We start from the raw sequence: 26,150 nt of genomic DNA, 5'->3' as shown, positions 1-26,150 counted from the left end.
TGTTCAAAATACTTCTCTGTGGAGCAAAAACATCCAAAATATGTAGTCATCAAATTAAAAAAGCAAAAACAAAACCCAACAAACTTTACATGTCTACTACTATTGGTCATTGTTTACTGCAGATTGATTAAATATTTCCCATGTTAAGAATTAGAGGGGATGCTTATTCAATGATATCCAAAATGTCCAGCTTTCTCAGTTAATTTTGATAAATGAAGTAAGCATACCATCAGTATTTTCTACTATAGACAGAAATAATCTTAAATATTCAAATAGTTATGAAAAATTAAAATAGAATCTTTGAGTTCTGAAGAATGTATTTATTCAAGTTAAATAAAATATAATGCATTTTTGTGAGAAGAATGATTAAATGGATAAGTGATGATTTAAATTATAGTTTAAATGATTTTCTTTTCAATAAAATCTAGCCTACTTATCAAGGAAGTAAAATTCATGAGAAAAAATTGAATGCCAGTGATTAGATATTTGGAATTCTGAATTAAAATAATTCAGAATTCAGAATTTAAAATAAAGCAAAAGGTCTATTGTGGCCCTAGGACATTAGAGTAAACAGTGTCCCTTTCCTTCATTCCAAAAGGTACCAGAACTCTTCAGAATTCTTCCTTTTCTTCCATCCCCCACAAGTAACCAAGCTCCCTCCCTCCAGTATTTCCCAGCTATAATCCATCCTGAGAATTTTTGCCAGATTAATGCATGGACCTAATGAGTATAATAACTCCATTGAAGATAAAAATCTTCAGTGATATCCTTGTATTTACTGAGTCAAGAAGCAGTCAAGGTCTTTTAAAACCTCCCTCTTAGCTCCCAGATCCGTGTTATGTTGCACTATTTTTCCTGAAATATTCTATGCACCAAATAAACGGGATCAGTCACCATTTATTCCTTGGATAGGTCCAAAAATTTCCTGCCTCTTGTGTTTGCTTCTCCTAGTCTCCCTTTCTGCCATGCCCTCCCCACTCACTCTCTATACCTCTTCTGGACTCTTGGCTATCCCTCAGACAAGACTCCCCATCTCCCAGTTCTAGGTATTGTCATCATGTATCTATCTATCTCTCTTCCTTCTGGTCCCACTTAAAATCCTACCTCCTACAGGAAGCCTTCATTCTCGTGTCTTCCTTGTTTGAATATTTTTATTATTTTTTCTGTAAGGGGATCATTTGTACTTATTTGTTTGCTTATTGTGTCCTCCATTAGATTATGAGCTCCTTGAGGGCAGGGATGGTCTTTTTTTTTCTTCCATCTTCAGTACTTGGTGTATGGTAGGTATTTAATAAATGCTTATTACTTGACTATTGAACTACTTCCATTCTTAAGGGTCTACAGCTGTGAATGTGATAGCTTTTAGTGAATTGTCCTCAAAGTCATAAGGACTTGGAACCTTTGACACATAAAGACAATTATATGGCGCAGGGGAGAGAGTGCTGTGGTCTGAGTTGGAAAGACCTGAGTTCAAATCCTGCCTCTGACAAATTACTAGTTGTGTGACCTTGAGTAAGTCACTTAACCTCTGTTTGCCTTAGTCTCCTTATCTATAAAAAGGGGATAATAATAGCCCCTACTTCTCATGGTTGTAAGGATCAAATGAGATAATAATTACAAGGTCCTTAGCATAATGCTCAGGACATAGTAAGTGCTATATAAATGTTTTTTACATTGTAATTATTATTTCTGACTTGGGGCAAGTTACTTAAATCACCTCTCACTACCCCAGAAAACAGGACTGCTAGAAGTCTCCTCAGTGAGAATTAACTTCACATAAATAAAATCACAGGTCTAGGAAAATGACATAAATGAGACCTTGTCATAGTATTTGAGGAATTTCACTAGGATTCAGCATAATCATATTTGTTAATTATTTTGTCAAAGTTAAGTGAAATAAACTCTGCTCTAGAAGCCTCTGCAGCTGCCTATGGCCTCTAGGAAACTCCTCCATTGGGCATTTAAAGCCTTCACAGTTTCTCTCTAAGTTATTTTTCCAGGGGGTGATTCCCTATATATCTTCCTCAAAACTAAAGTCCTGAAGCCAGTGTGTGTCAAGAGGTGGGACTTAGACCCAGGTCTTCCTGGCTCTGAGGCCGGCTCTCTAAACACTCTCCATTCCAGTTTAATTGGTCCACCAATTAATATTTGTACACATTGTTCCATTTTCCTCCTCCATAACTTTGCATAGCTTGTCTGCCTCTTGTTTTTGGAATGTTCTTTTTACCTTTATCTCTGATAATTCCTAGCTTCATTCAAGGCTCCACATAAGTCTCTTTTTCTACAAGAAGCCTTTCCTAATTTCCCTAGTTTTTAGTTCATTCTTTGTATCTATTTGTAATCACTTTGTATCTATTTGTAAATCTCATATGTTTGTTATTTGTGAACAGAGTATGCCTCTGTAACATGGAAGCTAAATGGTGACAAAAACTAGCTTTTCTATTTGTATCTTCAAATCCTAGTATATATTAGGTGCTTAATAAACTAATATTGATTGATAGAAATACTGAAAATTGAAATGAAAATACAGTTTCCATGAAGCAAGTAGCAGTGACTTAAAGTCTAAGTTAGTTTATGCTTTCTTTCCCCCTAAACCTCAGACTCTTACAATCATTAACAGCTAAGAAACAACCAGACTTTCTATTGTCTCCTCTCACTCTGAACTATCTCCTCTGGCACAAATTATATCAATTACATTCACATTACTTCCTGTTGTTAATCACTGCACTAGTTAGTATTCTTTAAATAGCCATTTAGAGTGGGATCCACCCTGTTTCATTTCTGAAACAAGGAAAACTGAAATAGTCCATTAATGGGACAGGAAATTCCCTAATATCCTCAGTATGTGCACAGAAACCCATCAGGACTAAATGGAAGGAGCATCTCCCAGGGATGTCTATTTAATAAAACATGTCTAAACTCTGGTGGCAAACATATAGTCTTAAAAAAAGCCTTAATTACTGTAATCCATTTAGCATAATTAAGTGACCCTTAAATACTCTAGAATTTCTTTTGCAACTCCCCCATGATAATGAATTAAAGCCAGCTTGTTAAAATGGCATCAAGACAATCAATTTATTTATGTATCTTTATAATTCTTAGAGAAAGAACCTCAGAGAGGAGAAATCAAAATTCTTCTGCCAAGATCAAAGCAACTTAGTCTCTTTTGTGAATGATTCTTCAAATAAAAGGGAAAACTTTAATTTAGCTCATTAGTAGATTGAGATTTGTGACAGGAACAACTTGCTGTTAGTATTAGTTATAGTAATGGAAAGATGAAAATGAATGTTTAAATAATGAGAACATGAATTAAATTTGCAAAAGTAAGGAAATTGCATTTTTATGTCAGTTGTGTTTATTAAGTCAAAGCCATCTAGCTATCCCCAAACTATTAATCATCTAATAAGAAGGGATGTTTTAAAATGTCAGTATAATGAAGATAATGAAAAATAACCTGCTCTAGTCTAAATTTAGTATAACAGAGGTCCATCCAATGTATTTAGGTACCAGAAATACAAATGTAAAAACAAATTTGTGATGGTTTTTCTCTTTTTCTCTTCTTATTCTCTGATGTTCTCCATTTTTGCTGATGCCTTTATATCCCTAAAACATGACTTGCCCATTCTTGCCTTACTAACTTACATCTATTCATGCCATTCTCCTGGAATGTTATCTGGATCGTGTCTCTTTCTCCCCATGTAGCTGAATTCTTATCATTCAAGTTCTAGTTTCCATGGAACTTTTCTGACTGCAACAACACATAAGTGAACTTTCTATGAATTTTTATAATTTCCCAAGGCACATATAATATCTACAACTAGATATTGTTGCCTAACTTTTTTTTAATTTTTTTAAAATTTTTATTTGGTCATTTCCAAACATTAATCATTGGAAACAAATATCATTTTCTTTTCTTCCCTCCCCCCCTCCCATCACCTCTCCCATAGCCAATGCGCAATTCCACTGGGTATCACATGTGTTCTTGATTCAAATCCATTTCCATGTTGTTGGTATTTGCATTAGAGTGTTCATTTAGAGTCTCTCCTCAGTCATATCCCCTCCACCCCTGTATTCAAGCAGTTGCTTTTCATTGGTGTTTTTACTCCCACAGTTTATCCTCTGCTCATGGATAGTGTTTTTTAGATCCCTGTAGATTGTTCAGGGACATTGCATCGCCATTAATGGAGAAGTACATTACCTTCGATTGTACCACAATGTATCAGTCTCTGTGTATAATGTTCTCCTGGTTTTGCTCCTCTCACTCTGCATCACTTCCTGGAGGTCATTCCTGTTCCTATGGAATTCCTCCACTTTATTATTCCTTTTAGCACAATAGTATTCCATCACCAACATATATCACAATTTGCTCAGCCATTCCCCAATTGATGGGCATCCCCTCGTTTTCCAGTTTTGGGCCACCACAAAGAGTGCAGCTATGAATATTCTTGTACAAGTCTTTTTCCTTATTATCTCTTTGGGGTACAAACCCAGCAGTGCTATGGCTGGATCAAAGGGCAGACAGTCTTTTATCACCCTTTGGGCATAGTTCCAAATTGCCCTCCAGAATGGTTGGATCAATTCACAACTCCACCAGCAATGAATTAGTGTCCCTACTTTGCCACATCCCCTCCAGCATTCATTACTTTCCTTTGCTGTCATGTTAGCCAATCTGCTAGGTGTGAGGTGATACCTCAGAGTTGTTTTGATTTGCATCTCTCTGATTATAGGAGATGTAGAACACTTTTTCATGTGCTTATTAATAGTTTTGATTTCTTTGTCTGAGAACTGCCTGTTCATGTCCCTTGCCCATTTATCAATTGGAGAATGGCTTGATTTTTTGTACAATTGATTTAGCTCTTTGTAAATTTGAGGAATTAAACCTTTGTCAGAGGTTTTTATGAAGATTGTTTCCCAATTTGTTGCTACCCTTCTGATTTTAGTTACATTGGTTTTGTTTGTACAAAAACTTTTTAATTTGATGTAGTCAAAATTATTTATTTTACATTTTGTGACTCTTTCTAAGTCTTGCTTGGCTTTAAAATCTTTCCTTTCCCAAAGGTTTGACATGAATATTATTCTGTGTTCATATAATTTGCTTATAGTGTCCTTCTTATATTCAAGTCATTCCCCCATTCTGAGTTTATCTTGGTGTAAGGTGTGAGGTGTTGATCCAAACCTAATCTCTCCCACACTGTATTCCAATTTTTCCAGCAGTTTTTATCAAATTGTAGCCTAACTTTTAAAAAATGTGTATGCGTCTTGTTTCCCTAACTAGATTATAAGGTCATTGAGGACAGGGGTTATTTTGTTTGTTTCTTGCCAACTGTTTGTATGTGTTATATAATTAATCTGTTTGGTTGGTTGACTGATTTCATTTATTACTTGCTTTCCCAGCATGAGCCTCAAGGATCAGGTATAACACATTATATATGAGTGTTAGCCATTGCAGAAACAAATATATTCAACTAACTATAGAGATGCAAATAAAAATTCTGAGTAATCAGTAATCTAGAAGAAAAAAATAAGGGTTATAATTATGACATCTAGGAAGACTTTGTGAAAAAAGTAGGCCTTAAAATTATTTTGGAAGAAAGTTGGAGATAAGAATACGCAATGAGAAAAGACTTTCTGAGAAACTGGAAGTAAGATAGGGAAGGAATGACAAATTTCTGTGGCTGGAAAAGAGCCTGGGTATAATGGAAGAAGGGAAGTTGATAAATTAATCAATGTTTGTCAGAACTCTGATTAAGAGCTTTAAATTATTTTGGGGATATTGGGAGTGGTAAATATTCAAAGAATTTTTAATGATTTGCTGCTGTTTGCAGAATAGATTGGAGCAAGGAGAAGCTAAAGTCATGGAGACTGATGAGAAGAGTATTAGTATATATTAGAGATCATGGACCATAGACCTAAGATCTGGATGGTACTTCAGAAACCCTTTAAACCATCCCCTCATTTTATACATGAGGAAGCCTAAGAAGGAGGAATTTAAATTAATTGCCAAAAGTTACAAGTAATAAACATCAGAGGCAAGACTAATCAATCAATCAAGAAGAAATTATTAAGAGTAGATGATGTGCCAAAGACAATGCTAGACTTTGGGAATGTAAATACAATAAATGAAACAATCCTTACTTAGAAGTTTATATTTCTAATTGGGACAGGAAGGAGTTGGGTAGTTAACAACATAGGCATATATAGATATTCCAGAATAAAAATAAAGCAAATAAATACAAACTAGTTAAATATATGTTAATTTGAGAGGGAAAGTCCTAGTAGCTAAGAGAATTGAGAAAAGCTTCACCTTCATCTGGGATTTGGCTCAAAAGATAGATCCCTCTGTTCTCAGGTGGGATGTTGGGAAGAAATGAGGCATTTTGAGACACTGAACATTTAACAGGAGTATTATTTTGCCCTAATGCAGCAAGGGCATTTAACCAGAGTACACTCAGCATCTGATTCAACTTCATTTGAAAATGAGTCTATTCAGCAGGCCAGAGTGAGGATACTTGTATGAAGCTTTAGAAATTCACCCAATCCTGGCCAATTAAAAAAAAAATATATCCTTAGTCCAGGAATCTGTGACAGGGAAAATATGGGGCCCCTTGGATCCCAAAGCCAGCTTTGTTTTGAGATTACAATATATTGCCTGGAGATGAGAAGAGTTTGGAGGGCAGCAGGATTGGAGGTGGGAACACAGCAAGGGACGTTGGAGTCAATCAAATTAGGTTTATGAGATCCCAGAGAATTTTTATCTTCTTTTAGGTAAAGCCAACCTATACTGTAGGTGGAATGAAAGAAGGTGAGGCTGGGAAAAACTTGTTCTATCACAATTTAGAAGGTAGTATTTGAGATGCATTTTAAAGGAAAAGTGGAATTTAATGAGGTAGTAGTAAGGGGGAGTGCATTCTAAGCATGGGTGACAACCAGATGTAGAATTGGGAAAGGAATTTCTTGTGTGAGAAAACAGAGCATCATTTTGGTTGAATAGGAGAATGCAAGAAGGGAGTACAATGAGTTTGGAAAAAGCTTGGGGGAGTTTAAAAGGCTTTAAAAAGCTTAACAGAACATTTATTCTAGAGGATTTGAACCCCAATCTGCTGTGTCAGTGACCTCTCCACAGTACCATACTTTCTCCTTATTCAGTGCCTACATATCTTGTGCAAATACTGTAGATGAAGAATACAAATACAAATATATGAACATGCTAACATACACGATAATAATGAAAAATTAATTATATTTTACATATAATTACATCATAAATGACATATAATAATTATATACTGCTGCTGAGTTCTGTGGATTCATCTAACTACCTTGTACAGATACTGCAAATGGATAATAAGGTGGTCCCAAAATTAAACGAGAGAAGAGGGGGCTGGATTGTCTTTGAGGAAATTAAATGTTCTTTTAATAACCTCTAGCTTCTTATTAAATGAAGACCCATCTTTTTAATGCCAATATTCCTCCAATGTTCTTGGATGGTTGTATGTCATAGGACAGTCTTTGAAGATTTAGAAGTGAGGATATTGGAGAAGTCCATCGTAAGCATAAGTGGTCTGTGACACATTATGGCTTTTTTTATTTTTCATCTCTTTGTTGATATCATTCCAGTTTTATCCTTAAAATGCCTTTGGGATATTTTTATCTTATTAAGTATTCTTGCTCAACTTTCTTTAAATTATGTGTGTAGCACCTATTTTGGATATAATTCTTCCCAATCTCTATTGGCACTGGGAAGTCAGGCCCCCAGACTTTGGTTACTCTTTGTCTACTCAATGCATGGGAATATCCCTCAGGGGTGAGGTTGGAGGAGATTTTGTGATCATTTGTGAGCCTTCACGAGTCTATATTTTCCACTCACTATTAATTTCTAGTGTTACCAATTGGTCAGTCATATTTGGTTTTAGAAGGAAGTTATATTACTAAGGTGGCAAAATATCAACAAATTGGCATGGCATTCTGATTTAATTATTCACCATATATATACAGCTTCCAAGGGAAAGTGGTCTCAGACCAGGACTCAAGGAGCAGCAAATATTAACTATAAATAAAAGTGTCCTATATTTCCCATATATAGGGATTTCTTCCTTGATTTGGATTGTGTCAAACTGAAATAAAAGAGACTACCAAATAACAAATACTATCAGAATTGCAATAATAAGGGTCTTTAATTGAAATAAGGGAATTGCCATTCTAGATCAGCAGAGGAAGGGTTTAAATATACTTTATTTAATGAAATGTGATGTAAATATACTGTAAATACAGAGAAGAGTTCTCTGGAGAGGCAGTTTTAGGGAACATTAAGTTGTTTTACAAAATTGGCAAAGGCTGGGGAGACTAGGAGTCCTTGTGCAATCCTTTGTACTTTGTTTGCTTGTTTTTGGATCAGTTTGGACCAGCTCTACCATTCTGTGGGTGCTTGCTTTCAGGTCCAGCTCTATTCAACAACTGTAAACCACATGACCTCAGTGTATTTCTTTGGAAAATGTACATATTTCTATTTTCAGCCTGTTGAACATAAGCATGGGAGATACCTTGAAGAAGGAGAATCTTTAAACCTTTTTGGTCTACTGAGTCAAATACCTTTTTAATGGTGTGTTAGAGGCTCAGTTACTAAGGTATTTAAGGTAAAGAGAAAGGCTGGAACAATTACTCTAAGAAATAAGGTTAAGGAGAGACTGAATCTCACTTCTCCCCCCCCCCCCCCCACTTTGTGCTTCCTTCTGTTGGTTTCAACCATGATTCAGAGTTGGTAAATTTGCTTTGGCTTTTAACAAACTAATATCACTCTATAATACTTAAAACAGGGATTTATTTTAAATGAAGGAAGGGTAAGGGAGTTGGGACAGGAGAGAGGGAATTTATGGTTTCCCTAATCTATGAATAAATTCAATATAAATAAGTAAGGTTGAATAGTCTTTAAGGGATATTGTTAGTAACTTGAAAAGATCTTCAGAGCTGTGCCACAAATCTTTCAAGGAGAAGTCAATAGCCAGAAAGGTGGAATAAATCTCTCTGATAGTTCCTTCCTCAAAGTCCAAGGAAGAAAAGGTGAGTAAAACAGTTTGTGACAGCTTATTCAAACTGCCTTCCTCCTGGCCACATTCTCCTTTGGAATCTTCCTGGCTTACAGATCTTCAAGCTTTCATTGCTTGCACTTGCTTGCTAGTCTTTCTGTTGTAGTAATAAGTTCTTCACAATGGTCAACAGCCAATAAGTGGAGTGAGATCTTTTTTCTACATCTTTCAGTCAATTCTGTGATGTTAATATGTAGTCAGCTATGGAATACCACTGGTGAAGTCTTGCCAAAATTTTTTTTAATAAATACCCTCATCAAAATACCTTTGAATAAAATTTAGGTTATTCTCATTAACATTTTATGTGGATGGGAAAGTAAGCTTCTGGTTCTATAGTTACTGATATAATTTCAGTGGACTTTTTCTGGAAATAATCAAGACTGAGGTTTTTTGTTTGTTTGTTTATTTTAATGTTTTTAGTATTTTAGCTTCCTTTAAATATCCTGACTATTGAATCCTTAATGCCCACAAAGTTGTGTCATGTAGTAACCTCTATTTGCAAATTTGGTCTCATCCCACTGATTTTTTTCATCCTTGTTATCTTCCATGTCATTTCCACTTTTGATAGGAGTAAATCAGGGACTCTATTTTCACAGTCTGAATGTGGTGACTTTCCTGATCCTGATGATGAAAAAAAATTTTTATAAAAATCTTTTTAGGTCTTTCCCATCATTCATTTGTTTGTTAACCTTCCAGTTTCATCTTAGTTGGATGTTGCCTAGTTTTTTTTAGCAATTAATAAATTCAACAAGTTTTAGAATATAAAATACATCCACATAAATCATAAGTATTCCTGCAAATACATTTGTAATCTGAATAACAAAATCCAGCAAAAAGAATTAAAAATATGAATTCCATTCAAAAATTGTAGAAGTTATAAAATAGTAGTATATCTATCATGCTATATCCAGTAACTCTATAATGACAAAAGCCTGCAGCAATGAAAATAAGCCTAAATAATTAGAAAAAAAAACAACTAATTGTTCAGAGATAGATTGAGCTAATATAGTAAAATGACAATCATGCCTGTAAGGGACTGAAGTAGAAGCTCCTTGATTAGGTTCTTAGGAGAAACTGCTTGTGAGCCTGGGAAGATTCCCATCCCCAGGTAGCTACTGGGGTTTGGCTAATTAAGGATCAAATTACAATAGCTTCTCCTGACTGGCAGGAGTAGCCATCCCTGAGGCTCTGCAGCTCAGGTGTGTGTGTGTGTGTGTGTGTGTGTGTGTGTGTGTGTGTGTGTGTGTGTGTGTGTGTGTGTGTGTGTGTGTGTGTGTGAGTCAGGCAGAGCTTAAAGGAAACAGAAAGACAGAGTCAGAGAGTGAGAAAGCAAAAGAGAGAGAAAGAGAGAGAGATGCACACACAAAGATTATCAGGCACATTTGAATTAAAGATTCATGGAAACCTAGGGGAAACTCTTGACTGAATCACACAGTTTCATTTATTGTGCATTTGAGTCAAATATTAATAGTATTTTACATACTAAGAACAAAGAACATCATATGTCAAAGAAAGGATAACATGTCAGAAACATACATTCTTTAAATGTCAATTCAGAGTATACTGGCCTAATTAAAATATGAAGGTCAATTAAAAGTACTCAGGTACATAAGGGAGTAAATACATTAATCAATACTAATCTGCAATGCTTTTCTTCGGTGTGTTACCTTTTGACAAAAGAATGTCTTGGGGGTAGTATTATGATGCCAAGATGTATAGATAAGTAGTAGTTCCTTCTGTCATGAGATAGAGCCCAAAGTTGCGATAACCTAGTCAGGAATGTTCTGAGCCAATTAAGAAATCTATTTAGGAAAGCCAGATGTTCTTGCGACATGATTTATTGGACATACAAGTTCATGACCAGTCCTTGCAATGTTGTTTTGTCTGCAATTTTGTTTTTCTGGCTGCTTTTGCCTCAATGGGCTTGGGATGTCCCTATGGACTTATTGACATGCTTTAATTTTTTATTCAATATAGTATAGTAAAAAGGAAGAAATTACTAATCGAATATTTTATAGACCTTGAAGAAATAATAACAAAATTGACATGGAGGAATCAAAACTTAAGAAACATAAGGGTAATAATGAGAAAAAGTAGGAAGGAAGGAGATCTAGCAGTAGCAGATTTCAACCTCTATTATAAATGAGTAACATTAAAATGATTTGGGACTGGTTAAAAATTAGGTCAATCACCCCAAAGAGATAATGAGAAAAAGTACTTGTACAAAAATATTCATAGCTGTGCTCTCTGTGGTGACAAAATTTGGAAAATGAACGGGTATCCAGCAACTGAGGAATAACTGAACAAATTGTGGTTTATGATGGTCTTGGAATACTGTTGTGCTGAAAGGAATGATAAACTGGAGAAATTCCATGTGAACAGGAATGAGTTCCAAGAATTGATGCATAGTGAAAGGAGCAGAATCAGGAGAACATTGTATACAGAGACTGATACACTGTGCCACAAGCGAACATAATAGACTTTTCTACTAGCAGCAATGCAATGACCCAGGACAATTCTGAGGGCCTTATGAGAAAGAACACTATCCATATCTAGAGATAGAACTGTGGAAGTAGACACACAGAAGACAAACATGATCGATCAAGTAGTTTGTAGGGATATTATTGGGGTTTTGATGTTAAAAGATCACTCTAATGCAAATATGAATAACATGGAAATAAGTTTTGAACCATGATACACATATAACCTAGTGAAATTGCTTGTCAGTTCCAGGAGAGGAGAAGGAAAAGGAGTGGAAAAAATCATGAATCACATAACCATGGAAAAATATTCTACTAAAAAAAAATCATTTGGTCAATCAGGTAACCAATTAAGTATATAACATACAAAAGGAAGAGGACATGACATGATGTTCCAAAAAATGTCCCAGTCACTGGAAATTGATAATACTTGCTAGAAAATATACATGTCCACTTATTAGTAATGAAGGCTTTTGTTCACTTACTAGGCTCTTTGTGTATCTGACGGCTGTTTCCTTCCTCTGTGGAATATATTAGCATTAATATGTAGAAAACTAAGGTGGGAAAAAAGCCATCATTATTTTAATACAATTTTTGATTTTCAGTTACGAAAGAACAACTCAAGAACATTTTTCTGGAACTAGTAGAATTCTCTAGAAATATCTGTGGATATGGATAGTGTTCTTTCTCATAAGGCCCTCAGAATTGTCCTGGGTCATTGCATATCATTTAACTATTGCCTTTTTTCTTGTTTGAATTAGTTTATTTAGTCAATTTAGAACATTATTTCTTGGTTACAATAATCACATTTTTTCTCTCCCTTCACTCCCTCCACCCTTCCTGTAGTTAATACACAATTCCACTGGGGATTACATGTGTCCTTGATCAGAACCTATTTCCATGTTGTTGATATTTGCACTAGGATGTTCATTTAGAGTCTACATCCCCAACCATATCCCTTTGACCCATGTATTCAAACAGTTGTTTTTCTTCAGTCTTTCCTCTAAATGTGGCTAGTGGTTTTTCTTGTAGATTCCTCCAAGTTGTTCAGGATCACTGCATTGCCACTAATGGAGAAGTTCATTACATTTGATTATACCACAGTGTATCTGTCTCTGTGTACAATGTTCTCCTGGTTCTACTCCTTTTGCTCTGCATCAATTCCTGGAAGTCATTCCAGTTCCCATGGAATTCCTCCAGTTTATTATTCCTTTGAGCACAATAGTATTCCATCACCAACATATACCACAATTTGTTCAGCCATTCCCCAATTGGAGGGCATCCCCTCATTTTCCAATTTTTTTTTGCCACCACAAAGAGCACAGCTATGAATATTTTTGTACATGTCTTTTTCCTTATTATCTCTTTGGGGTACAAACCCAGCAGTGCTATGGCTGGATTGAAGGGCAGACAGTCTTTTAGTGCTCTTTGGGCATAGTTCCAAATTGCCCTCCAGAATGGTTGGATCAATTCACAACTCCACCAGCAATGCATTATTAATGTTCCAACTTTGCCACACCCCCTCCAGCATTCATTACTTTCCTTTGCTGTCATGTTAGCCAATCTGCTAGGTATGAGGTGATACCTCAGAGTTGTTTTGATTTGCATTTCTCTGTTTATAAGAGATTTAGAACATTTTTCCATGTGCTTATTAATAGTTTTGATTTCATTAACTGAAAATTGCCTATTCATGTCCCTTGCCCATTTATCAATTGGAGAATGGCTTGATATTTTTGTACAATTGGTTTAGTTCTTTATAAATTTGAGTAATTAGACCTTTGTCAGAGGTTTTTATAATGAAGATTGTTTCCCAATTTGTTGCTTCCCTTCTAATTTTGGATGCATTAGTGTTGTTTGTACAAAAACTTTTAAATTTGATGTAATCAAAATTATTGATTTCACATTTTGTGATTTTTTTTCTAGCTCTTCATTGGATTTAAAGTCTTTCCTTTCCCATAGATCTGACATGTATGCTATTCTATGTTCACCTAATTTGCTTATAGTTTCCTTCTTTATATTCAGGTCATTCACCCATTCTGAGTTTATCTTGGTATAGGGTGTGAGATGTTGATCCAAACCTAATCTCTCCCATACTGTCTTCCAATTTTCCCAGCAGTTTTTAATCAAATAGTAGGTTTTGGTCCCCAAAACTGGGATCTTTGGGCTTATCATAGACTGTCTTACTGAGGTCATTTACCCCAAGTCTATTCCATTGATCCTACTTTCTGTCTCTTAGTCAGTTCCAAATTGTTTTGATGACCACTGGTAAAGTTGTGGATTATTTCGAGTAGCTTTTTGGTTGATTTTCTCGGATTCTTTAAGTAGACCAGTAGCTTGGTCTCCTCATTGCAAATTTTAATACCTTCATTTTCTTTTTCTTCTCTACTTGCTACTGCTAGTGTTTCTAGTAAAATGTAAAATAATAGAGGTGATAATGGGCATCCTTGTTTCATTCCTGATCTTATTGGGAAGGCTTCTTGTTTATCTCCATTGCAGATGATGTTTGCTGATGGTTTTATATATATACTGTTTATTATTTTTAGGAAAGGCCCTTCTATTCCTATACTTTCTCGTGTTTTCAGTAGGAATGAGTGTTGTATTTTGTCAAAGGCTTTTTCTGCATCTATTGAGATAATCATGAGATTTTTGTCAATTTGCTTTTTAATATGGTCAATTATGTGGATGGTTTTCCTAATATTGAACCATCCTTGCATTCTGTGAATTTTAAAACTACTCCACCCTACTCAGACCTTACTTTAAAAGATTTGATTTAGCTATTTCCTTATTTGTAACAATGGAGATATTTCATCTAACAGAATCAGGTGTTGGGAACTCTGCTCCATCCTTCTTAGTTTAATGAGGTCAGGAATGTCTGCACCCATATTCAAAGATTAAGTATCTAAGAAGATGGCCTTCAACAGACATATACAGAAACAGCTGACAGACTCCTGGGCTGTCCTAAGTCAAGCTAAGCTAACATTAGTACAGATGAGACACAGGAAAGTGATGTAAAGTCTTCTATATAGGGCACATCACTCCCTCTTTTTGGCTCTTTCCCCGGAGAGGCGGCTCTGGCTGGCAGTGTGCTAAGTGTTCAGACATCTTGGCATGGGGCAGCTATTTGTCTGGGTTTTGGCGGTGAGTTTGCCCTTGGGTTAATTCAGGTTCAGGCATCTTGGCTGAGCCCTCTTGGAGTTCAGGTTGATTCTTTCTTCCTTTATTCTCCAAAACCTTACCTTCCTAGAGCCTCTGATCTTCCCCCTGAGACTAGCCAGATGGGAGAAATCCTATAGCCTTTCCTTCTTCCTTCTTCTTAATTTCTTTCCACTATATTAATTAAATCACCATAAATTTCCAGCTGACTTGGGTATTTTTTTTTAATTTGGGATATGCATGGCAACCAAATAATTAATATAGTTTAGGTCACAACACTAAAATTATCCTTTACAGTTTCTGGTACTAATCCTACCTTGTGATAGTGAATAACCTTTGTGATGACTTGCTGGAGTCTTTTTGCTAGTATTCTATTTAAGATTTTTGCATCTATATTCATTAAGGATATTGGTCTATTGTTTTCTTTCTCTGTTTTTGATCTGCCAGGCTTTGGAATCAGTACTATCTTTGTGTCATAAAAGGAATTTGGTAGAACTCCTTCTTTGCATATTCTGTCAAATAATTTGTATAATATTGGGATTAGTTGTTCTTTGAATGTTTGATAGAATTCATTTGTGAATCCATCTGGACCTGGGGATTTTTCTTAGGGAGTTCTTTGATGGTTTGCTCAATTTCCTTTTCTGATATAGGGTTGTTTAGGTAATCTATTTCTTCCTCCTTTAGTCTAGGCAATTTATATTTTTTGTAAATATTCATCCATATCACCTAGATCACCATATTTGTTGCCATATAATTGGGTAGAATAGTTTTTAATGATGGCCTTAATTTCCTCTTCGTTAGAGGTGAGGTTTCCCTTTTCATCTTAGATACTGTCAATTTGGTTTTCTTCTTTCCTTTTTTTAATTAGACTGACCAGTACTTTTTCTATTTTATTTGTTTTGTCAAAGTATCGGCTTCTAGACTTATTTATTAAATCCATAGTTCTTTGACTTTCAATTTTATTAATTTCTTCTTTGACTTTTAGGATCTCTAATTTAGTCTTCATCTGAGGATTTTTCATTTGTTCACTTTCTAGTTTTTTAATTTGCATGCCTAATTCATTGACCTATGCCCTCCCTAATTTGCTAATATATGAACTCAAGGATATAAATTTCTCCCTGAGTACTGCTTTGGCTACATCCCATAGGTTTTGAAAGGATGTCTCAGCATTGTCATTTTATTCAATGAAATTATTGTTTCTATGATTTGATCTTTAACTAACTGGTTTTGGAGAATCATATTGTTTAATTTCCAATTAATTTTTGATTTACATCTCTATGTACCCTTCCTAATTATTATTTTCATTGCATTGTGATCTGAGAAGGTTGCATTTATTATTTCTGCTCTTTTGCACTTGTTTGCAATGTTTTTATGCCCTAATACATGGTCAATTTTTGTGAATGTACCATGTGCTGCTGAAAAGAAGATGTATTCCTTTTTGTCCCTATTTATTTTTCTCCACATATCTACTAACTATTTTTTCTAAGATTTCATTCAATTCTCTTGCCTCATATTTATTTTTTGGTTTGATTTATCTAGTTCAGATAGAGGAAGGTTCTTCCACTAGTATAGTTTTTCTATTTATTTCATCCTTGAGCTCCACTAGTTTCTCCTTTAGAAATTTGGATGCTATGCCATTATGTGCATACATGTTGAGTACTGATATTTCCTCATTGTCAATACTGCCTTTCATCAGGATTTAATTACCTTCTCTATCTCTTTTAACTAGATTTATTTTTACTTTGGCTTTGTCACATATCATAATTGTGACTCCTGCCTTCTTTTTATCAGTTGATGCCCAATAGATTTGACTCCATCCTCTTAATTTTACCCTAAGCGTATCTACCTTCCTCATGTGTGTTTCTTATGTTGGGTTTTGGACTCTAATCCACTCTGTTATTCTCTTACATTTTTTGGGTGAGTTCATTCTGTTCACATTCAGAGTTATGATTACCAGCTGTGTATTTCCCAGCATTTTGATTTCTATTCCTAGTCCTACCTTTTCTTCTTTCACTATTTCCTTCTACACCAATGTTTTTTTTAATCAGTCCCTCTAATTCCCAGCCTTATTTTCTTCCCTTTCTACCCCTCTCCTTTCTAATCCCCCCTTATTTCCTTTGCAATCTTTTTAAAACTACCTCCCCACCCTCTCCTCCCTTGTACTGCTTCCCTCCCCACCAGTCCGTTTATTACCCTTCTACTCCCCTATAGGGCACAAATATATTCTCTGCCCCAATGGATTGGATTGTTCTTCCCTCTTTGGGTTAATTTCAATGGGTTAATTGCTTTGGAATGTTACAGTTTCACTTATGCTAACGGGAGGTAAATAATTATAATACAAGAGTTGAGTATTTCCTATCTCCAACCTCTTTACCCTTCCAGTAAAAATATGAAATGCTTCACGAATTTGCATGTCATCCTTGAGCAGGGGCCATGCTTATCTTCTCTGTATTGTTCCAATTTTATTATATGTGCTGCCAAAGCGAGCACTATTGCCTTTTAAGTGGCAATTGTTTCTTGTTTTCTTTTGTTTTCACATTTAAAACTACCTGAAGTGTTCCTTCTTTTCATAATAACATCTTCAAGTTAAAGGGCCCATCTGGGATGACACAGTGCCATAGAAATTGACATTATAGATAAGACCAACCACATCTTCCTTTTTAGGTCAGGAAATGTTTTAAACCTCATAAGCTCCTTCCTCTCAAACAATTATTGTATTCAAAGATTGCCTTGCCTATCACATTGCCTCTGAAATCCCTTCTAAGCTCTATGATCTATGAACTGGATAAGTAGGCAAGTGACAATGGAAATTATTGGAGAAAAATAAAGGAACAACTGTCTTCCTCCCCCCACTCCAAAAAATGTAAAGAAAACATGGTTTCCTTTCAAGGACTCTGGCTATATTGAAATTCTGATAAGTCCTTCTATAATTTGCTTTGCTTTGGAATGTTACAGTTTCATTAGTGCTAATAGGAGGTAAATAATTAAAATACAATAATTATAACAAAAGGGCTTTATTATAGGTGAAAATTAATTCACATTTATATATTTAAAGCTTATATGTAATATTTTTCTTTATCAACATTCATAAACTTTGTAGAACTATATTTGGAGTCAGAAGATCTGTTTTTGAATTCTATCTCTTGTCTTTTATTTACAATCTGAGCTTTTTAAATCTCTTTCCTTATATGTAAAAGGAAGGGGTTAGAGGTCTTGATAAAAATGAAATAAAGGAAAATAAGAGATAACAGTGGATTTGTAAATGTGGCTATATGTGAATTTTTTTTAGCATTTTCATACTTTTGTGAGGTTTTTTAAAACTTTTTCCTTTATAAACTTATTCTCTGATATAGTCTATGAACTTGAAATTTGAGAAGTTTTGTGGCACAGTGGATAGTCCTAGAGTCAGGAAGACTCTTTTTTCCCCGAGTTCAAATCTGGTAACCTACTTAAAATATTTTTATTTTATTAATATTCTTATCAAAGACATATGCTTTTAAGTTATATAGGTCAGATTAAGACAAATACTAAATACTTTATAAATTTATGATTATTCTAGGGTGAATTCTGATTGCAACTTCTTTATGCCTTAAGAAATAGATAAGTTGAACTGATGGGGAAAAAAGTCACTTAGTCAATATTCTGATGACAAGACTCTTTGAGCTTTTATCTAGACTTGTCTTCAAATGTGTCAGAGAGTCTGTGTTTGGCTCGATATTGTAAACCTTTCCAGCTTTGTTAGGCCTGCCAGAATGTAGGCAGAGTTAAGTTATTATTGCCTCTTAACAGTTAATCCTGATACAAGTTGGTGAGAACACATTATCAGCTTTTTAAGCCTATTAGGTTGATGGAAACAGTAGAGATAGTTCAGTTGTACCAATTATTATTTTCTGTATCTAGAATGAATTGATGCTATGTTCTCCCCAACAATCCAGACCAATTATGAGGCATTTTAGTTCCCTGACTTTTTTTTTCTTTTTTTTTTAAAATATATTTTATTTGATCATTTCCAAGCATTATTCGTTAAAGACATAGATCATTTTCTTTTCCTCCACCCCCCCCCACCCCCCATAGCCGACGCGTAAGTCCACTGGGCATTAGATGTTTTCTTGATTTGAACCCATTGCTTTGTTGATAGTATTTGCACTAGAGTGTTCATTTAGAGTCTGTCCTCTGTCATGTCCCCTCAACCTCTGTATTCAGGCAGTTGCTTTTTCTCGGTGTTTCCACTCCCATAGTTTATCCTTTGCTTATGAATGGTGTTTTTTTCTCCTGGATCCCTGCAAGTTGTTCAGGGACATTACACCGCCACTAATGGAGAAGTCCATTACGTTCGATTATACCACAGTGTATAATGTGTACAATGTTCTCCTGGTTCTGCTCCTCTCGCTCTGCATCACTTCCTGGAGGTTGTTCCAGTCTCCATGGAACTTCTCCACTTTATTATTCCTTTTAGCACAATAGTACTCCATCACCAACATATACCACAGTTTGTTCAGCCATTCCCCAATTGATGGGCATCCCCTCGTTTTCCAGTTTTGGGCCACCACAAAGAGCGCAGCTATGAATATTTTTGTACAAGTCTTTGTGTCCATTATCTCTTTGGGGTACAGACCCAGCAGTGCTATGGCTGGGTCAAAGGGTAGATATTCTTTTGTCGCCCTTTGGGCATAGTTCCAAATTGCCCTCCAGAATGGTTGGATCAGTTCACAACTCCACCAGCAATGAATTAATGTCCCTACTTTGCCGCATCCCCTCCAGCATTCACTACTTTCCTTTGCTGTAATGTTAGCCAATCTGCTAGGTGTGAGGTTGTTTTGATTTGCATCTCTCTGATTATAAGAGATGTAGAACACTTCTTCATGTGCTTGTTAATAGTTTTGATTTCTTTATCTGAGAACTGCCTATCCATTTCCCTTGCCCATTTATCAATTGGAGAATGGCTTGATTTTTTGTACAATTGATTTAGCTCATTATAAATATGAGTAATTAAACCTTTGTCAGAGGTTTCTATGAAGATTTTTTCCCAATTTGTTGTTTCCCTTCTGATTTTAGTTATATTGGTTTTGTTTGTACAAAAGCTTTTTAGTTTGATGTAGTCAAAATTATTTATTTTACATTTTGTGATTCTTTCTATATCTTGCTTGGTTTTAAAGCCTTTCCCCTCCCAAAGGTCTGACATGTATACTATTCTGTGTTTACCCAATTTGCTTATGGTTTCCTTCTTTATGTTTAAGTCACTCACCCATTTTGAATTTATCTTGGTGTAGTGTGTGAGGTGTTGATCTATTCCTAGTCTCTGTGTTGATCTATTCCTAGTCTCTGTGTTGATCTATTCCTAGTCTCTCCTGACTTTTAAGAGACATTTTTAGGTCATTCATTATGGTGTAGTATAGAACATTCAACTACCAAATGAAACCCTCGAACACAAAATTTGGAGTTTAGGAAACTAGAGTTTAAGGGCTGATCTTGTAGCTCACTTTCTTGTACGAGCTAATATCAAAGGGATTTAGTTTTTTTAGTAGTATCTCCCAGTTCTCATTCTTTCATTAATCCCAGCATCTGCTGCCTTAACTCCTACTTACATGCATCTGAACAAAGCTGGAGAAAATCATAAAACTATGTTGACTGTGTGCTCTACAAATTTATGTTATTTCATCTCAACTGGACCCTCAAAGTAGTCCTTTTTTATCTCCCTAATAGACTCACTATCTCACTTGCCACAGTATCTTTTCCAGAGTTTTTCATTCCTCCTAAAGCTTCCCATTGTTTTCCCTCTACCAACAATTTCATCTGAGAACCTCCTCTTCTATTTCATTGAAAAATTTGAGTCCATTCACTGAGAATTACTTATCCATCTCATATCACTCTTCAGTTCTCTTCTTTCATTTCTGTTGCACATAAAACAGTGATCATTCTTTTTTTTCATTGTAAGTTATTTATTTAGTCAATTTAGAACATTATTCCTTGGTTACAAGAATCATATTCTTTCCCTCCTTTCACTCCCTCCATCCTTCCCATAGTTAATACACAATTCCACTGGGTATTACGTGTGCCCTTGATCAAAACCTATTTCCATGTTGTTGATGTTTGCACTAGGATGTTCATTTAGAATCTACATCCCCAACCATATCCCTTTGACCCATGTGATCAAGCAGTTGTTTTTCTTCTGTGTTCCTACTCCCACAGTTTTTCCTCTGAATGTGGATAGTGTTCTTTCTTGTGGATGCCTCCAAATTGTTCAGGATCACTGCATTGCCACCAATGGAGAGGTCCATTACATTTGATTGTACCACAGTGTATCTGTCTCTGTGTACAATGTTCTCCTGGTTCTGCTCCTCTCGCTCTGCATCACTTCCTGGAGGTCATTCCAGTTCATATGGGATTCCTCCATATTGTTATTCCTTTGAGCACAATAGTATTCCATCACCAACATATACCACAATTTGTTCATCTATTCCCCAATTGGAGGGCATCCCCTCATTTTCCATTTTTTTGCCACCACAAAGAGTGCAGCTATGAATATTCTTGTACAAGTCTTTTTCCTTATTATCTCTTTGGGGTACAAACCCAGCAGTGCTATAGCTGGATCAAAGGGCAGACAGTCTTTTAGTGCCCTTTGGGCATAGTTCCAAATTGCCCTCCAGAATGGTTGGATCAATTCACAACTCCACCAGCAATGAATTAATGTCCCTACTTTGCCACATCCCCTCCAGCATTCATTACTTTCCATTGCTGTCATGTTAACCAATCTGCTAGGTGTGAGGTGATTGATACCTCAGAGTTGTTTTGATTTGCATTTCTCATTTAGAGATTTAGAACACCTTTTCATGTGCTTACTAATAGTTTTGATTTCTTTAACTGAAAATTGCCTATTCATGTCCCTTGCCCATTTATCAATTAGAGAATGCCTTGATTTTTTGTACAATTGGTTTGGTTCTTTATAAATTTGAGTAATTAGACCTTTGTCATAGGTTTTTGTTGTGAAGATTGTTTCCCAATTGGTTGGTTCTCTTCTAATTTTGGTTGCATTAATTTTGTTTGTACAAAAATTTTAAATTTGATGTAATCAAAATTATTTCTTTTATATTTTTGTGACTTTTTCTAGCTCTTGCTTGGTTTTAATATCTTTCCATAGATCTGACATGTATGCAATTCTGTGTTCACCTAATTTGCTTATAGTTTCCTTCTTTATATTCAGGTCATTCACCCATCCTGAGTTTATCTTGGTGTAGGGTGTGAGATGTTGATCTAAACCTAATCTCTCCCATAGTGTCTTCCAATTTTTCCAGCAGTTTTTATCAAATACTGCATTTTTGTCCCCAAAACTGGGAACTTTGGGCTTATCATAGACTGTCTAGCTGGGGTCACATACCCCAATTCTATTCCACTGATCCTCCTTTCTGTCTCTTAACCACTACCAAATTGTTTTGATGACCACTGCTTTATAATATAGTTTGAGATATGGGACTTCAAGTCCTCCTTCCTTTGCATTTTTTATTTTTCATGATTTCCTTGGATATCTTTTCTCTTTTTTTTGTTCCAAATAAACTTTGTTATGTTTTTTTCTAATTCAGTAAAAAAGGTTTTTGGTAGTTCAATGGGCATGGAACTGAAAAGTAAATTGATTTGGGTAGCATAGTCATTTTTATTATGTTAGCTCTTCCTATCCATGAGCAATTGTTTAGATCTAATTTTAATTGTGTGGAGAGTGTTTTGTAGTTGTTTTCATATAGTTCCTGTGTTTGTCTCGGCAGATAGATTCCTAAGTAATTTATATAGTCTAGGTGATTTTCTTTATTTTTTTTTTTATTTTCATTTATTTATTTATTTATTTATTTTTAATTTTATAATATTTTATTTGATCATTTCCATGCATTATTCATTAAAGACAAAGGTCATTTTCTTTTCCTCTCCCCCACCCCCCATAGCTGACGCGTGATTCCACTGGGTATCACATGTGTTCTTGATTCGAACCCATTGCCATGTTGTAAGTATTTGCATTAGAGTGTTCATTTAGAGTCTCTCCTCTGTCATGTCCCCTCAACCGCTGTGGTCAGGCAGTTGCTTTTCCTCGGTGTTTCTACTCCCACAGTTTGTCCTCTGCTTATGAATTGTGTTCTTTCTCCTAGATCCCTGCAGATTGTTCAGGGACATTACACCGCCACTAATGGAGAAGTCCATTACGTTCGATTATATCACAGTGTATTAGCCTCTGTGTACAATGTTCTCCTGGTTCTGCTCCTCTCGCTCTGCATCACTTCCTGGAGGTTGTTCCAGTCTCCATGGAATTCCTCCACTTTATTATTCCTTTTTGCACAATAGTATTCCATCACCAACATATACCACAATTTGTTCAGCCATTCCCCAATTGATGGGCATCCCCTCGTTTTCCAATGTTTGGCCACCACAAAGAGTGCAGCTATGAATATTTTTGTACATGTCTTTTTGTCCATTATCTCTTTGGGGTACAGACCCAGCAGTGCTATGGCTGGATCAAAGGGTAGACAATCTTTTATCGCCCTTTGGGCATAGTTCCAAATTGCCCTCCAGAATGGTTGGATCAGTTCACAACTCCACCAGCAATGAATTAATGTCCCCACTTTGCCACATCCCTTCCAGCATTCATTACTTTCCTTTGCTACCATGTTAGCCAATCTGCTAGGTGTGAGGTGATACCTCAGAATTGTTTTGATTTGCATCTCTCTGATTATAAGAGATGTAGAACACTTCTTCATGTGCTTATTAATAGTTTTGATTTCTTTATCTGAAAACTGCCTATTCATGTCCCTTGCCCATTTATCAATTGGAGAATGGCTTGGTTTTTTGTACAATTGATTTAACTCTTTATAAATTTGAGTAATTAAACCTTTGTCAGAGGTTTCTATGAAGATTTTTTCCCAATTTGTTGTTTTCCTTCTGATTTTAGTTATATTGGTTTTGTTTGTACAAAAGCTTTTTAATTTGATGTAGTCGAAATTATTTATTTTACATTTTGTGATTCTTTCTATGTCTTGCTTGGTTTTAAAGTCTTTCCCCTCCTAAAGGTCTGACATATATATTATTCTGTGTTTACCCAATTTACTTATGGTCTCCTTCTTTATGATTAAGTCATTCACCCATTTTGAATTTATCTTGGTGTAGGGTGTGAGGTGTTGATCAATTTCTAATCTCTCCCACACTCTTCCAATTTTCCCAGCAGTTTTTATCGAATAGTGGATTTTTGTTCCAAAAGCTAGCATCTTTGGGTTTATTGTATACTGTCTTGCTGAGGTCACTTGCCCCCAGTCTATTCCACTGATCCTCCTTTCTGTCTCTTAGCCAGTACCAAATTGTTTTGATGACTGCTGCTTTGTAATATAGTTTGAGGTCTGGGACTGCAAGGCCCCCCTCATTTGTGTTTTTTTTTTAAATTATTTCCCTGGATATCCTTGATCTTTTGTTATTCCAAATGAACTTTGTTATGTTTTTTTCTAAATCAGGAAAGACATTTTTTGGGAGTTCCATGGGTATGGCACTAAATAGATAAATAAGTTTGGGTAAAATGTTCATTTTTATTATATTGGCTCATCCTATCCATGAGCAGTTAATGTTTTTCCAATTGCTCAAGTCTAGTTTTAGTTGTGTGGCAAGTGTTTTGTAGTTGTGTTCATATAGTTCCTGTGTTTGTCTCGGGAGATAGATTCCTAGGTATTTTATTTTGTCTAAGTTGATTTTGAATGGGATTTCTCTTTCTAGTTTTTGCTACTGAGCTGTGTTGGAGATATATAGAAAAGCTCTTGACTTATGTGGGTTTATTTTGTATCCTGCAACTTTGCTAAAGTTGTTGATTATTTCAATTAGCTTTTTGGTTGAATCTCTAGGATTCTTTAAGTAGACCATCATGTCATCTGCAAAGAGTGATAACTTGGTGTCCTCCTTGCCTATTTTGATGCCTTCAATTTCTTTTTCTTCTCTAATCGCTACTGCTAGTGTTTCTAGTACAATGTCAAATAGTAGAGGTGATAATGGGCATCCTTGTTTCACTCCTGATCTTATTGGGAATGTATCTAGTTTATCCCCATTGCAGATGATATTAGCTGATGGTTTTAGATATATAGTGTTTATTATTTTGAGGAAAGACCCTTCTATTCCTATGCTTTCTAGTGTTTTTAATAGGAATGGGTGTTATATTATATCAAAGGTTTTTTCTGCATCTATTGAGATAATCATGTGATTCTTGTTGGTTTGCTTGTTGATGTGGTCAATTATGTAGATGGTTTTCCTAATGTTGAACCAGCCCTGCATCCCTGGTATAAATCCTACTTGATCATGGTGGATGACCCTTGTGATGACTTGCTGGAGTCTTTTTGCTAGTATCCTATTTAAGATTTTTGCATCTATATTCATTAGGGAGATTGGTCTATAGTTTACTTTCTCTGTTTTTGACCTGCCTGGTTTTGGAATCAGTACCATGTTTGTGTCATAAAAGAAGTTTGGTAGAACTCCCTCTTTGCTTATTATGTCAAATAGTTTGTATAGTATTGGGATTAACTGTTCTCTGAATGTTTGATAGAATTCACAGGTGAATCCATCAGGCCCTGGGGATTTTTTCTTAGGAAGTTCTTTGATGGCTTGTTGGATTTCATTTTCTGATATGAGATTATTTAAGAATTCTATTTCTTCTTCTGTTAGTCTAGGCAGTTTGTATTTTTGTATATATTCATCCATATCACCTAAATTGGTGATTTTTTGCCATATAATTGGGCAAAGTAATTTTTAATGATTACCTTAATTTCCTCTTCATCAGAGGTGATGTCCCCCTTTTCATCTTTGATGCTGTTAATTTGCTTTCCTTCCTTCCTTTTTTAAATTAGATTGACCAGTACATTGTCTATTTTGTTTGTTTTTTCAAAGTACCAGCTTCTTGTCTTATTTATTAAATCAATAGTTCTATCACTTTTGATTTTATTAATTTCTCCCTTAATTTTTAGGATTTCTAGTTTGGTTTTCTGCTGGGGGTTATTAATTTGATCGCTTTTGGGTTTTTTTATTTGCATTTCCAATTGATTGATCTCTGCTCTCCCTAGTTTGTTAATATATGCACTCAGGGATATGAATTTACCTCTGATTACCGCTTTGGCTGCATCCCAAAAGGTTTGAAAGGATGTCTCGCCATTGTCATTTTCCTCGATGAAATTATTAATTGTTTCTATGATTTCTTCTCTAACTAAACGATTTTGGAGAATCATATTGTTTAATTTCCAATTAGTTTTTTTATTTGGTTTTCCATGTACCATTACTGATCATTATTTTTATTGCCTTGTGATCTGAAAAGGCTGCATTTATTATTTCTGCTTTTCTGCATTTGTGTGCCATGTTTCTGTGACCTAATGTATGGTCAGTCTTTGTGAATGTGCCAAGTGGTGTTGAGAAGAAGGTGTATTCCTTTTTA

The 26,150-nt window shown here is 35.4% G+C and overlaps 1 long non-coding RNA gene and 1 other non-coding gene across 2 annotated transcripts in view; one reads left to right on the top strand and one right to left on the bottom strand.

The window, feature by feature from the left end:
* LOC103093234 (uncharacterized) overlaps positions 1-26,150 on the top strand; it is a 436,070-nt gene that overhangs the window by 136,241 nt on the left and 273,679 nt on the right. The gene's annotated exons all lie outside the window — the stretch shown is intronic.
* On the bottom strand, positions 17,100-17,206 carry LOC130456029 (U6 spliceosomal RNA). The gene has a single exon (XR_008914306.1). It is a non-coding gene; the product is annotated as a U6 spliceosomal RNA (small nuclear RNA).

This window comes from Monodelphis domestica, chromosome 8 (genome assembly GCF_027887165.1).
Source record: "Monodelphis domestica isolate mMonDom1 chromosome 8, mMonDom1.pri, whole genome shotgun sequence".
Classification (NCBI taxonomy): Eukaryota; Metazoa; Chordata; class Mammalia; order Didelphimorphia; family Didelphidae; genus Monodelphis; species Monodelphis domestica.
Note: the sequence above shows the minus strand (reverse complement) of the source record. Positions and strands in the feature narration are given on the sequence as shown.